Source organism: Dermacentor silvarum, chromosome 10 (genome assembly GCF_013339745.2).
Source record: "Dermacentor silvarum isolate Dsil-2018 chromosome 10, BIME_Dsil_1.4, whole genome shotgun sequence".
NCBI classification, from domain to species: domain Eukaryota; kingdom Metazoa; phylum Arthropoda; class Arachnida; order Ixodida; family Ixodidae; genus Dermacentor; species Dermacentor silvarum.
The window spans coordinates 114,403,907-114,415,866 of NC_051163.1; the positions used below are offsets into that span (position 1 = coordinate 114,403,907).

At 46.7% G+C, this 11,960-nt stretch overlaps 2 non-coding genes across 2 annotated transcripts; both read right to left on the minus strand.

Annotated features, from left to right (window-relative positions):
* Positions 1–695: 695 nt before the first annotated feature.
* On the minus strand, positions 696–837 carry LOC119432107 (U4 spliceosomal RNA). Its single transcript, XR_005188152.1, has one exon. It is a non-coding gene; the product is annotated as a U4 spliceosomal RNA (small nuclear RNA).
* A 10,256-nt stretch (positions 838–11,093) lies between these two features.
* Positions 11,094–11,235, minus strand: LOC119432026 (U4 spliceosomal RNA). Its single transcript, XR_005188102.1, has one exon. It is a non-coding gene; the product is annotated as a U4 spliceosomal RNA (small nuclear RNA).
* Between the last annotated feature and the right edge of the window lie 725 nt (positions 11,236–11,960).

Below are 11,960 nucleotides of genomic sequence, written 5' to 3' on the forward strand. Positions count from 1 at the left end.
GTATAACACTAGAGGTTGGCCATCAACGATAAGCAGTTAAAATGCCTTGTTAGTGTATATTGTAGCCCTTTTTGTATGCCTTGTATATGGGGGCTCGGGCGCTTCTCAAGTGAATTGATTTTCACTTTTTGCCCGAGCATTCGCGTATTGTGATGATGCAAATAAATTTCAACTTCAACTTCAACCCAAAAAGTGTTCTGTGCAAGCATGATGTCGCTGTTGTTGATGTAAAGGGCCGACCGTCACGGCGGCACGGACATTTGTTGCGACGGATTGTGCAAAAAACGATTGCCGTAGTCGAATGTGAGAGTGTAACACAAATAAAATTGCAAAACAAAATGGTTATATTTGGCTACAAAATATTTTGCACTTTTTTTTCTGTTTGGCTACAACTTCTCTAGCTTTTGGCTACGCCGCCTCGTCGGACCTGGCAACACTGCGCAGCAGTCCGCCGCCGTCCGCATTTACATCGGCCTGCGTGGAGATGAAAAGTGGCACAATACTTGCGCACGCTTAGGCAACTAGCAGAGAAGTTTGTTTATTTCTGGTATGTGATCATGCTTTCCACAGGGTTGCATGAGTGTAGTGTAACTTCTGAGGTTGCGTAGGTATTGAATTAAGGTCGACGCAAAACACACTAGCCACATCATGCAAGCTATCAGAGCGAGCAGTCTGATTTTGGATTTGTCAAGGAAGCCCCGTAGGGCCTGCCAAAAATTGCCATGGCCGACGGTATTTCACGTCGTCCCGGCGGGGTATTGGGAAAAGTTTTCAACTAGCAATAGTCGCCCCTCAGTTGTCACTTCATTGGGTACGACACCGCCTCTGCGCAAAGCTGACAAGAACTGTTTTTCCATATGACCCTATTGCAACAGGCCCCATTACATGTGCTGGTTCGTCGCATGTAAAAATTGTGTTTGTCTCAGTAAATACGTGCACGATTTATAAAGCTTTACATTTTTTCTGTTGCTCCACCCAATTGACCAGTTTCCTTTATCTAAAGTGAATGGTTGCTGTTGAATATTAGTAGAAACTTGTTATAGTGCATACATAAAAGCAGGTGGTTGTTTTGCAGGAAAACACTTGGAGGATGCTTAAGCTTCGCCATTACCCTGAAACGATTTCGACGATTTTGTACAAACGTACTGAGTCGTTAGAGTAGGTCATTCTGATCATGAATTGACGCATCTAAGCGCTCCACGTAAAGCGTGTAATTTATTATAAGATTTTTAAAAAGGTACATCGCTACCGATCGCAGCACGCCAATCGGCTGAGTTTTGTGACCAAGTAACACGATTTGATCATAACACGTCACTGGGCCAGATATCCGATTGGCTGCCCAGGGCACGTCATCGATAATTTTTCCAGCATTATGGTGAACAACTGTTGTTCGTAATAGGTTAGATTGTAGGTAATTTGTTTCTATAAAAAGAAAGTACCAGAAAGAGAATGCACAAGGACATGTGTCACTACACTAAAAGCACTTCCGGCCCACAGCAAGTGTCGTCTGCTTGTGTTAAAACGTGCTCCGTGTGGACGAGAGCTGCGTGATCAGTGTTGGTCTTGTTCTTTCTTTCCGCGAACACCATGGTTCGCCCTTGTTGTGTTGTGGGCTGCAAACGTAGCGATCGGCGACATGTCAAGCTGCGACACCGTGCCCCGCCGCAGGCAGCAGGCCAGCGGAGTGACTGCAGCGCATCGAACTGACGGTATCCAAACGGCGACAGCATCTACGCGTTTGCGGCCGTCACTTCACGTCGAAGGATTGCCACAATAAAGTTTAGCCTGTCCGGTATCCAGGCAAACGCAAGCGCAAGTGCACTGTCCGTTTTACCACGTTTTACGTGATGAACGGAGGCGCAAACGTGAACTGCTTGCACGGTGCAGCCACCTGGCGGCACAAATATCAACCAAGCACACAGATAATATAGCAGTAACCAATTTTTTTCTACTTTGCTGCTGGCTCAAATTATTGGCAGCAGCGTAATCTTGAACACGTAGTCAATTTTTACATGTTTAAAATGATTTACACTTGGTTACAGAAATATTAGCTCTGTATTTGGCTGGTTAAGCTCTGTTTCACCAGATGGTGCTTGTTCTAAAAACGAGGCAGCAGAAAAGGCGGTGGAAGTGGGGCATTCATTTAAAAAAATATGAATTGGCAAAGGGTCAAACAGGAATGCAAGGAGCATTTATGGCTAAAAGGGAAAGTGGCAGGAGAGCAGACACTCCTTGGCTTTGTATACCTGTGGACAGGAGCAAATACCAAAGAGAAAAAAAATGCGGGAATGCATATCAAGTGACATTAATGAGCTAGGAGGAGGGTGCGAGATTATTATACTAGAAGACATGAACGCACACATAGAAGACAAGGACGGGTACACAGACTCAACAGGCAACATGATGATGGATATGTGTGAAATGCATGACTTCTTAGTACTGAGAAGTGTGAAGGGCACATAACATGGGAGGTAGGGAGCCTGCAGTCGATGATAGATTATGCACTAGTATCAGATAGGATGCATGATAGGCTAAGGTAATGAACATAGATTAATATGGCTCGAGAAGTCTAGGTAGTGATCACAAACGTATTAAGGTGAGTTTTAGAAGAGAAATTTTGTAGTTCCCCCAGCGATGAGGTGCTGGGGGAACTACAAAATGGGTTCCGGAAACAAAGAAGGCCAGAAGATAATTTGTTATCATTGACGCAGTGTATTGAAATAGCAGGAGAGGAACACAGGGCCCTTATGGCTCGCATTTCTGGATATCAAGGGAGCCTATGAGAGTGTAATCCAAAAGGACTTGCGGGACATACTGGGCACTCTTGATGTGGAAGATGGAGTAAGTAATCTTTTAAAAGATATCTATAAAAGTAACAAGGTGCTTATAAAATGGGAAAACAAGGTATCTGAGCCTATAGAGATACAGCAGCGGCTTAGGCAGAGGTGCCCTCTGTCACCTTTGTTGTTCATGCTGTATTTACAAGGATTAGAGAAAAAATTAGAGAGGAGTGGACTTGACTTCAACCTATCCCTTTTCAAGCAGGGAGAATGGATTAAACAGTCATTAGCAGGACTGCTGTATGTGGATGACATTGTACTTATGGCTGACAGCAAGGAAGACTTGCAGGGATTGGACATATGTGGTTAAGAGGGAGATAGCTTAGGTTTAAAGTTTAGTAAAGAAAAATCGGCAGTCATGATGTTTAATGATAGTCAGGGCAGCGAGCATAGGATACAGGAGGTTACACTGGAGGTAGTGGATAAGTACAAATATCTTGGATTGTGGATAAACAATGGGGCTGAGATCCTGGCAGCAGTGCAGAAAGGGTCCACGCGCAATGGCACATACACCTGTGAACTAGCGAAGCTGAGCCTAGATAAGTCTAGCTAAGAATGGTGGGGACTACTTAAACTTAGTCAGTCATCGACAGGCAATTGATAGCCAATCAATAGCTTGTCGATAATCGATGGATAATCGATAAATTCCCGAAAATGCTGGGGATGACTTGGTAGTGCTTAGCCGAGCGCAAATACGTGGCCAATGCCTTACGATAGCCAATCGATATCCAATCAATAGCTAATCGACAATCGATCAATAATCAATAAATTCGGATAACTTGGTAGTTTAACCTATCCCAAATACAAGGCCAATATCATGCGATAGACAATCGATAGCCAATAAATAGCTAATCAATAATCAATCAATATTAAATAAATTCCGGGAAATGCTGGGGATGACTTGGTAGTGCTTAGCCTTGTACAAAAGCCAGGACTAGCTAGGTGCCCATCAGCTCCGCTGTCTCTTTAGCATTGCGCCGCCAGTGCAAGCTACGCTATATTTTTTTTTTGTTTTCCGCAAAAACGAACATTGTTTCCGCGTAAGGAAAAATAAATTATACAAAAAACCACTCCTCAAACTATTTCCATGTTACCGCTTTTGCGATTGCACTACTACCAGTGTCGATACTATTGCATTATTTTAGCGCTAAGGCCAGTTACTTTTGTGCTTCAATCCATAAAACAGCGTTTTCCTCAAAAAGTTAACTGGAACGCCCATGCATTTCGTCGGACACTTTGAAAATTAATATCTCGAAGCTGGTTTAGTCCTGAGAATTCGTTCCAAGTGGATACGCCTTGCGAACTTAGCGGCTATAAATCGTAGATTACAAGATGTGCTGTAAAATAATTAATTAAAAATGTAATTAGCGTAATTATGTTAAATATTCAATGAGGCGTTCTGACCCCGCATTAGGCCATCCACGTCAGAATAAGCTTGGAATTACATAAATCAATTAGCCTCCTTAAAGCGTCGTCGCATTTATGCGAACACAAGAAATCCTGAGATATGGTCAATCCATACTTCAGAACACTCTAAAAGCATCAATCGTTAATACATAACCTACCATTCACTTTGAACAAATACAAAAATATCGATAATTTCAGTAAGGAAGAACTCAGCTCATACTTTGGTCGCTTGTAATGTATCTGATGTGATTATTATTCTGTCTTTGTCTATGGTTCTGAGTATATAATGTACATCCTGTTTTGTTTTCTTAGCAAATGTTAATCTTGTAAAATTCCGTCTCATGCTATGTTGTATAGCTGGCCTTGCGTTGTTTTGTATAGCTACTATTGCTATTGTAATGTTGTTTGAAATGCTATCTGTCAGAACTTTTTCCAATTCTGTTAACTCACCGTCACAAAAATATTATTTGTCTTTCCGTTCATAGCTATTTCGTCTATAAGGAATTCCAGCGATAACTGGAAATATATGTGAATTATCATGCATGTGCGCACACTGTTGCTATACTATTGCTTTGCCTAGTCTTTTGGGTCACGTCAAGCTACATATTGTTACGCAAAAGCTACGGAAGGACAGAAGAGGAGAACGAAGTGCGCTTGTCTTTGGAGCGGCTCGGTGTCGGCGAGGCAACCCTTTGCCCTGTTTCATCGATTCATCTTTAAATAAACGCACCCCATCGTAACAATATGTAGCTTTTAGTCCAAAATGACCGTCCAGTATGCAAAGTGGACAGTAAATTGATTTGATTTGATTGATTTCGTCGGACACTTTGAAAAGTATTATCTCGAAACTGGTTTAGCAATTATATGGACACTTCAACCGTATTTCTGCCGTCGTCGTCGCCGTGAGGTTCCGTATAGATTCCAACGGCGATAAAACCGTCGCCGCGCGCCGTATGCGCGAGTGAAAGCGCGCGGGGGACGCGCGCTATCACGGAGAGCGAACGCGCGGCGGAAAGCAAACGCGACCGTCACGCGAAAGGCCGTGGGGGTATGGGAGGGAGGGAGGGAGGCAGGCGGGGCGACGCTGTGCTGCTTCACCAAATGCTTATCTTGCAACCGGACGCAAGGGGAACTGGCCACTCAATCTCCCACGCGAAAATAAGAAAGCGGGAAGGCAGTGCGGGAGGGAGGGGGGGGGCAGCTTCTCCTCTGCCAACAACTTCTCCTCTGCACTTTGCCCGGCGCTGGCGGTCGCCCGCACCGTCTCTCTGACCTTCGTATGTGCTGTGCATTCGCTGCTCAATTGCCGTTGAAGCGATTGACCGCGCGAACAATTCGCCCGCTGCGGCGGCTGCGCTTGCTAGCCAGCGTTTTCACAGTCATTGTCTGCGGTCATTCGGTGTGATCTATTCTTGTTTGCTTGTGCGCACTGACACCACGCGTGTTAATTCAGTTAGTCCAAGTGTGTCCAAGTTTATGCAGCCAATAAAACTACTATTTTTACTCCGAATAGCTCTCTACTAATTTGCTATCGTAATTGATGCTTCGCCTTTCGGGCGAAACTGCGGCATTTTTTTTTTGAAACGAACAAATACCCTCCTTTAATTTTGGGTGCAGAAAAATTGTTGCCGCTGTGCAGGTAGTTAAATTACACATTTTCGTACAGATTTCTGCATTATTCCTCTATTATTCTACCCACATGGCGCTGTCGCTACCGCCGCATGGCCTGAGTACATATCACGATTTCTGCGATCATAGTTTTGTTCTTGCAGATCATCTGTCTCTCTGTGCTCAAAGTTTACTATCTCTGATGGTGCAACATGTTTATTTGTCTTGTTTGACGCAATATATACAGTGACGTTTGCTTAAATACGTAGATTTATTGCAGACTTAGACGTATATTTGAATATCTTGTTGCGAGGTTTTGTGTATACAAGCAGTGAACTTTATTTTCAGTGACTCTTTTTTGCCCTTTAGCGAGTTGTATCTTCGCATTTCTGTATTCTATTCTATCTTCACATTTCTAATGTATATTTTGCAGAACTCCTACTTTTTATTTGTACTCACTGTTGCGAGTATAATCTGAGTGTAATTACCATACACGACCGGTAACAGCTGCTCCTGCCCAATCTATCGCAACGAGGGACAGCGTTATTGAGGTTTTCTTCCTGGTCGTTGCTTATGTGCAAAAATGTAAACAAGGATCTTGAATGACAAAGACTCATCAAAATATTTGTCCTTAACTTATTCAGCCTTTACGTTTTTCATAACAGCTGCATGCACTACTTTGCTGGTCTCGAACTGATATAGTTCTAAAGTTGGTGTGATATTTTCTTTACTTACTAAATGTACAAAAAAAAAACACGGCAGCATTGATATCAGTTATTTCTGCGACAATTTTTGGGACATACGAATGCATTGTTTTATAAAAAAATACATATTTTACTTCACAGTGCGTAGAGTTCAATAATTCGTTTGCAGCATCTAATATACAATGGCATTGGCAATGGCAATGCAGTTATTATTCATGTATTTGATCCCTCGACAAATTCTATAAGGAGGAGGCCGCGCTGCAACCTGAGCCCCCCCCCCCCCCCCCCGCTCCCCCTGAACAAAGTGTCTGGCTACGCCACCGGTAGGGGGGGAGGGGGGTATGACCAATTATCTGGTTAACAAGTGTTACGTGCGGGCAATGTTTCAAACGGAAGTGCTGTTGGGGCAGAATTTTTAGGCCTACCCAACGAGGAAATCCGTCTGTCACGTCAGACGATTGCTTTCAAGATAGGGGCCGAAGCAGCGAAAGAATTGACCTTCGCATTGCATCTCGCTTCAACTCGAATTAAGCTGCCAGAGCACAGCGCACACGAAGTTATCAGCACTCGGCGCCCACTGCTTCCTTTGTAGATCGCTTTGAACTATCCGCGATCCGGACTGATTGATCATCAGTGATAGAACAGAGATCTGTTGCTACGACGGCGATATCAACAGCTGACTTTCTATTCTTCTCTTAATCTCTCTCTCCCCTGTTCCCTTCCCCCAGTGTAGGGTAGCCAACCGGGCTCAGTCCTGGTTAACCTCCCTGCCTTTCATTAAATTATTTTCTCTCCCTATTCACAGAAACCAAGACGCACGGCCAGGACCACGTCACAAATACCTTATGCCAAAAGTACATCCCCTCCGGGCCAGCAAAGCCTCACGGCCCGTACACGGGGTCCTCGAACTCAGCCCTCGATGAGGACTTCAGCGTGGCCGAGGTACACGCTGCTCTGCGCAAATTGAACAGCCGTTCAGCCCCAGGTCCGGACGGCGTCACCAACAAAGCTCTGAGAAACCTAGACGACCCCTCGGTGGAACAGCTCACCGAGTACATAAACGACTGCTGGCGGCAAGGGTCCATTCCCTCATCATGGAAAACGGCCAAGGTAATTTTGATTCCAAAACCTGGCAAGCCATCTAGCCTTGCCAATCTCCGCCCCATCTCGTTAACCTCGTGCGTCGGCAAGGTTATGGAGCATGCACTCCTTACCCGCATAAACTCTCACCTCGAAGATACGTCCGCATACCCGTACTCAATCATCGGCTTTAGAGCTCATCTCTCAGCCCAGGACGCCATGCTCCAACTCAAGCATCAAATCCTCGACGACAAATCCCGACACACGAAGGCGATCTTGGGCCTCGATATCGAGCGCGCCTTCGATAGTGTCGCGCACTCTACTATCCTCGAACGCATCTCCCTACTAAACCTCGGCGAGCGCACCTACAACTACGTACGAGACTTTCTATCCAACCGAAGGGCGTTCCTCTCGGTTGGAGATATTCAATCGGAGAAATTCACTCTCGGATGCGCGGGAACCCCACAAGGCTCTGTCATTTCCCCAATGCTGTTCAATTTGGTCATGCTCGGATTAGCACAGGAACTACAGAAGCTCGACGGCATAGAACACACCATCTATGCCGACGACATTACCATCTGGACCACTACGGGCAGCGATGGACAAATTGAAACCGCTCTGCAAGACGCCATCGATGCCGTCGAAAATTATCTCGAAGGCACGGGACTCCGATGTTCCCCCGACAAGTCAGAGCTCCTCTTATACCGCCCCACGCTCCGTGGACGCCCACCACTACGATCTACGCATAAACGCCGCTACGAGGAAATCCAACTCCACATGAGGGATGGTGGAACCATACCCGTGGTCTCCACTATCCGGGTTCTCGGCATGACCATCGAAGCCAACGGCGCAAATTCAACGGCTATATCCAAGATCCTCCGACAGACGGCCAATACATCGCGGCTGCTGAAACGGGTGACCAACCAGCGACAGGGCATGAAGGAAGAAAGCGTCATTCGCCTTGTTCAGTCGTTCGTCATCTGTCACATCACATACGTCGCCGCCTTCCATAATTGGTACAAAGCAGAAAAGACTAAATTGGACATCATTATACGCGGCGTCTACAAGCTAGCCTTAGGACTGCCAAACAACACCAGCACTGAATTTCTACTCCAATTAGGACTCCATAACACCCTAGACGAATTAATCGAAGCACAGCGTCGGTCTCATTTGGAGCGTCTCACCCTCACAGAAACGGGCCGGCACATTCTAACTAAACTCGGCATCACCTACCACCGTCAACATGGAGACAAATACCCAATTCCACGCGACGTACAGACTTGGCTACATGCCGACCCTATTCCCAAAAACATGCATCCGGACTACAATAAAGAACGTTGGAAGCCAAGGGCTGCCTCCCTCATTAAAGCCTATGGCGACACCACGGGCGTCACCTTCGTCGACGCAGCTGAATATCAAGACGGGCACCTCTTCGCCGCGGCTACCACAGTAAGCGGCTCGCTCAAACATGCCGCCAGCATCGTAACCCAAAACGCCGAGACGGCCGAGGAAGTGGCCATCGCCCTGGCCACCCTTGATCCGGAATGCCATACCATCGTGAGCGATTCCCGCACGGCAATCAGCAATTACATCAAAGGTCGTATTTCAAAACAAGCGCTACGCATCCTAAACCAAGCCCCTCACTCACTTGAGAAGCAAATCACTCTCGTCTGGTTCCCAGCGCACGCTGGCGACGTACATCCGCACCTCACCAACCTCAACGAGGTCGCTCACTCCGTAGCACGAGGCCTTGTCAACCGTGCCGGAGACAGCGCAGGTGCACCCGCGGAACGCGATCGCCTCACCAGCTACAACGACCTCACGAAATCATTCTATCTCAACAGAAGAACCTTCCCCATCCCTCATCACAGGCTAAACAGAGCACAGGCAACCACCCTTCGCCTGTTACAGACAAACACGTACCCCTCACTAACACGTTACCACAGGATCTACCCGGACACCTACCCTAGTAACATTTGCAAGATCTGTAAGACTGAGGCAGCATCGCTTCCCCACATGCTATGGGAATGTAAAAACCAATATCCGACAAATAATACCGTGACCCTCTCGTCGAGATGGCACGCCGCCCTGCGCAGCTCCCAACTCGACGACCAACTCTGGGCTACCCAGCAAGCCTGCGAGGCGGCGAAGAGGCAAGACCTCGATGTCCCCACGTGGGAGGCCTAGGCCCAGCCAGCTAAAGTGCTGGTTTAAATAAAAGTTTGTTCCTCCTCCTCCTCTCTCTCTCTCTTGAAGATAGGGCCAGCGTGGCCGCGCCATACGCAGCGCAGCCTCCGGCGGAGTACGGTTCATAATGCTTCGACACGGATAGATAAGGCGCTGACGAGGGATGATGGCTTACAATAATCGGAAAGTCATCATAGCACCTGCAACATGCGTGTGAAATTCGAAGTGGCGGTCCACTTTAATTCCTCCAAAAAAGTTGTCGCAGTTTCACCTGAAAGGCGAAGCATCAATTGCGATAGCAAATTTGAAGAGAGCTATACGGAGTAATGATAGCAGCTTTATCAGCTGTATAAACTTGGACATGCAGCAGCACCGGCAACACGCAGAACTGTTGTCGACGCCACCGGCGTTTTGCCCGCGTTCGCTCAAAATGCGTGCGGCGTTGGTGACTGTTGCCGGAACCTCTGATATAAATAGGCACTTGGTGCCGCAGCTAAACGTCGCCTCCCTTCCCTGCCCCTCCCCCACAGCCTTTCGCGCGTCGGAAGAAGGTACGTTTACTCTACATATATGGTGATTGTAGAGGAGGAAAGAGACGCCTACTTCTGCAGCCCTTAAGGGAGCACAGCGCAGAACGCGCGTTTGTTCTCCGCCGTGCGTTCACTCCCCGTGAAAGCGTTCGTCCCTCGCGCCCTTTCACTCGCACATACAGCGTTCGGCGGCGCGCGGCGACGATTTCATCTCCATTGACGTCATACGAAACCTCACGGCGACGGCGACGGCGACGCCGACGGCAGAAATCTGCTTTTGAGTGTCCATATAATTGCTATCGCAATAAAAGTACCCTCTTCGTCTGATTCAAGTGCAAATTGATTTAGAAATACTGGGGGACATAATTATGAACATGTTAGAACAGGTCGCATGAACGTTTTTTTTTTTTTTTTGCCAACCAGCGCCAACTTCGGAGGTGCACTCGCAGTGACGTCACGCGGTTTGCAAAGACCAAGATCTCCATTCAACTTGCGGCCCTCCGCATTGACATCGACCTGCGTGGAGATGAGAAGTGGCACAATGCTTGCGCATGCTTAGACAACTCGCAGAGGAGTTTGTTTCTTTCTGGTATGTGATTATGCCTTCCGCAGGGTTGTATGCATCTAGTGTAACTTCTGAGGTTGCGTAGGTATTGAATTAGAGTATACGCTAAAAACACTGGGCATAACATGCAAGCTAAGAAAGCGAGCAGTCTGATTTTGGATTTGTCAAGGAAGCCCCGTAGGGCCTGCCAAAAATTGCCATGGCCGACGGTATTTCACGTCGTCCCGGCGGGGTATTGGGAAAAGTTTTCAACTAGCAATAGTCGCCCCTCAGTTGTCACTTCATTGGGTACGACACCGCCTCTGCGCAAAGCTGACAAGAGCTGTTTTTCCATATGACCCTATTGCAACAGGCCACATTACATGTGCTGGCTCGTCGCATGTAAAAATTGTGTTTGTCTCAGTAAATACGTGCACGATTTATAAAGCTTTATATTTTTTCTGTTGCTCCACCCAATTGACCAGTTTCCTTTATCTAAAGTGAATGGTTGCTGTTGAATATTAGTAGAAACTTGTTATAGTGCATACATAAAAGCAGGTGGTTGTTTTGCAGGAAAACACTTGGAGGATGCTTAAGCTTCGCCTTTAAAGGTACCCTGAAACGATTTTGTGCAAACGTACTGAGTCGTTAGAGTAGGTAATTCTGATCATTAAATGACGCATCTAAGCGCTCCACGTAAAGCGTGTAATTTATTATAACGTTTTAAAGATACACATCGCTACCGATCGCAGCACGCCCATCGGCTCACTTTTGTGACCAAGTGACGCGATTTGACCATAACACGTCACTGGGCCAGCTATCCGATTGGCTACCCAGGGCACGTCATCGATAAGAGACAAAGGCGCCCCAAAAAGATTCTGGAATCATATAAAAGCACTCGGAGCTCCAACTAAAAACTCGCAAACGGCTATAAGGGATGAAGACGGTAACATCTACGAAGGAGATGATGCGATGCGGAACATCACAGACGTTATTAGGGATAACTTCGGCACGCGGAAAAGCGTAGTTCAGACAACAGATCCAGAAACAGCAGAGAGGC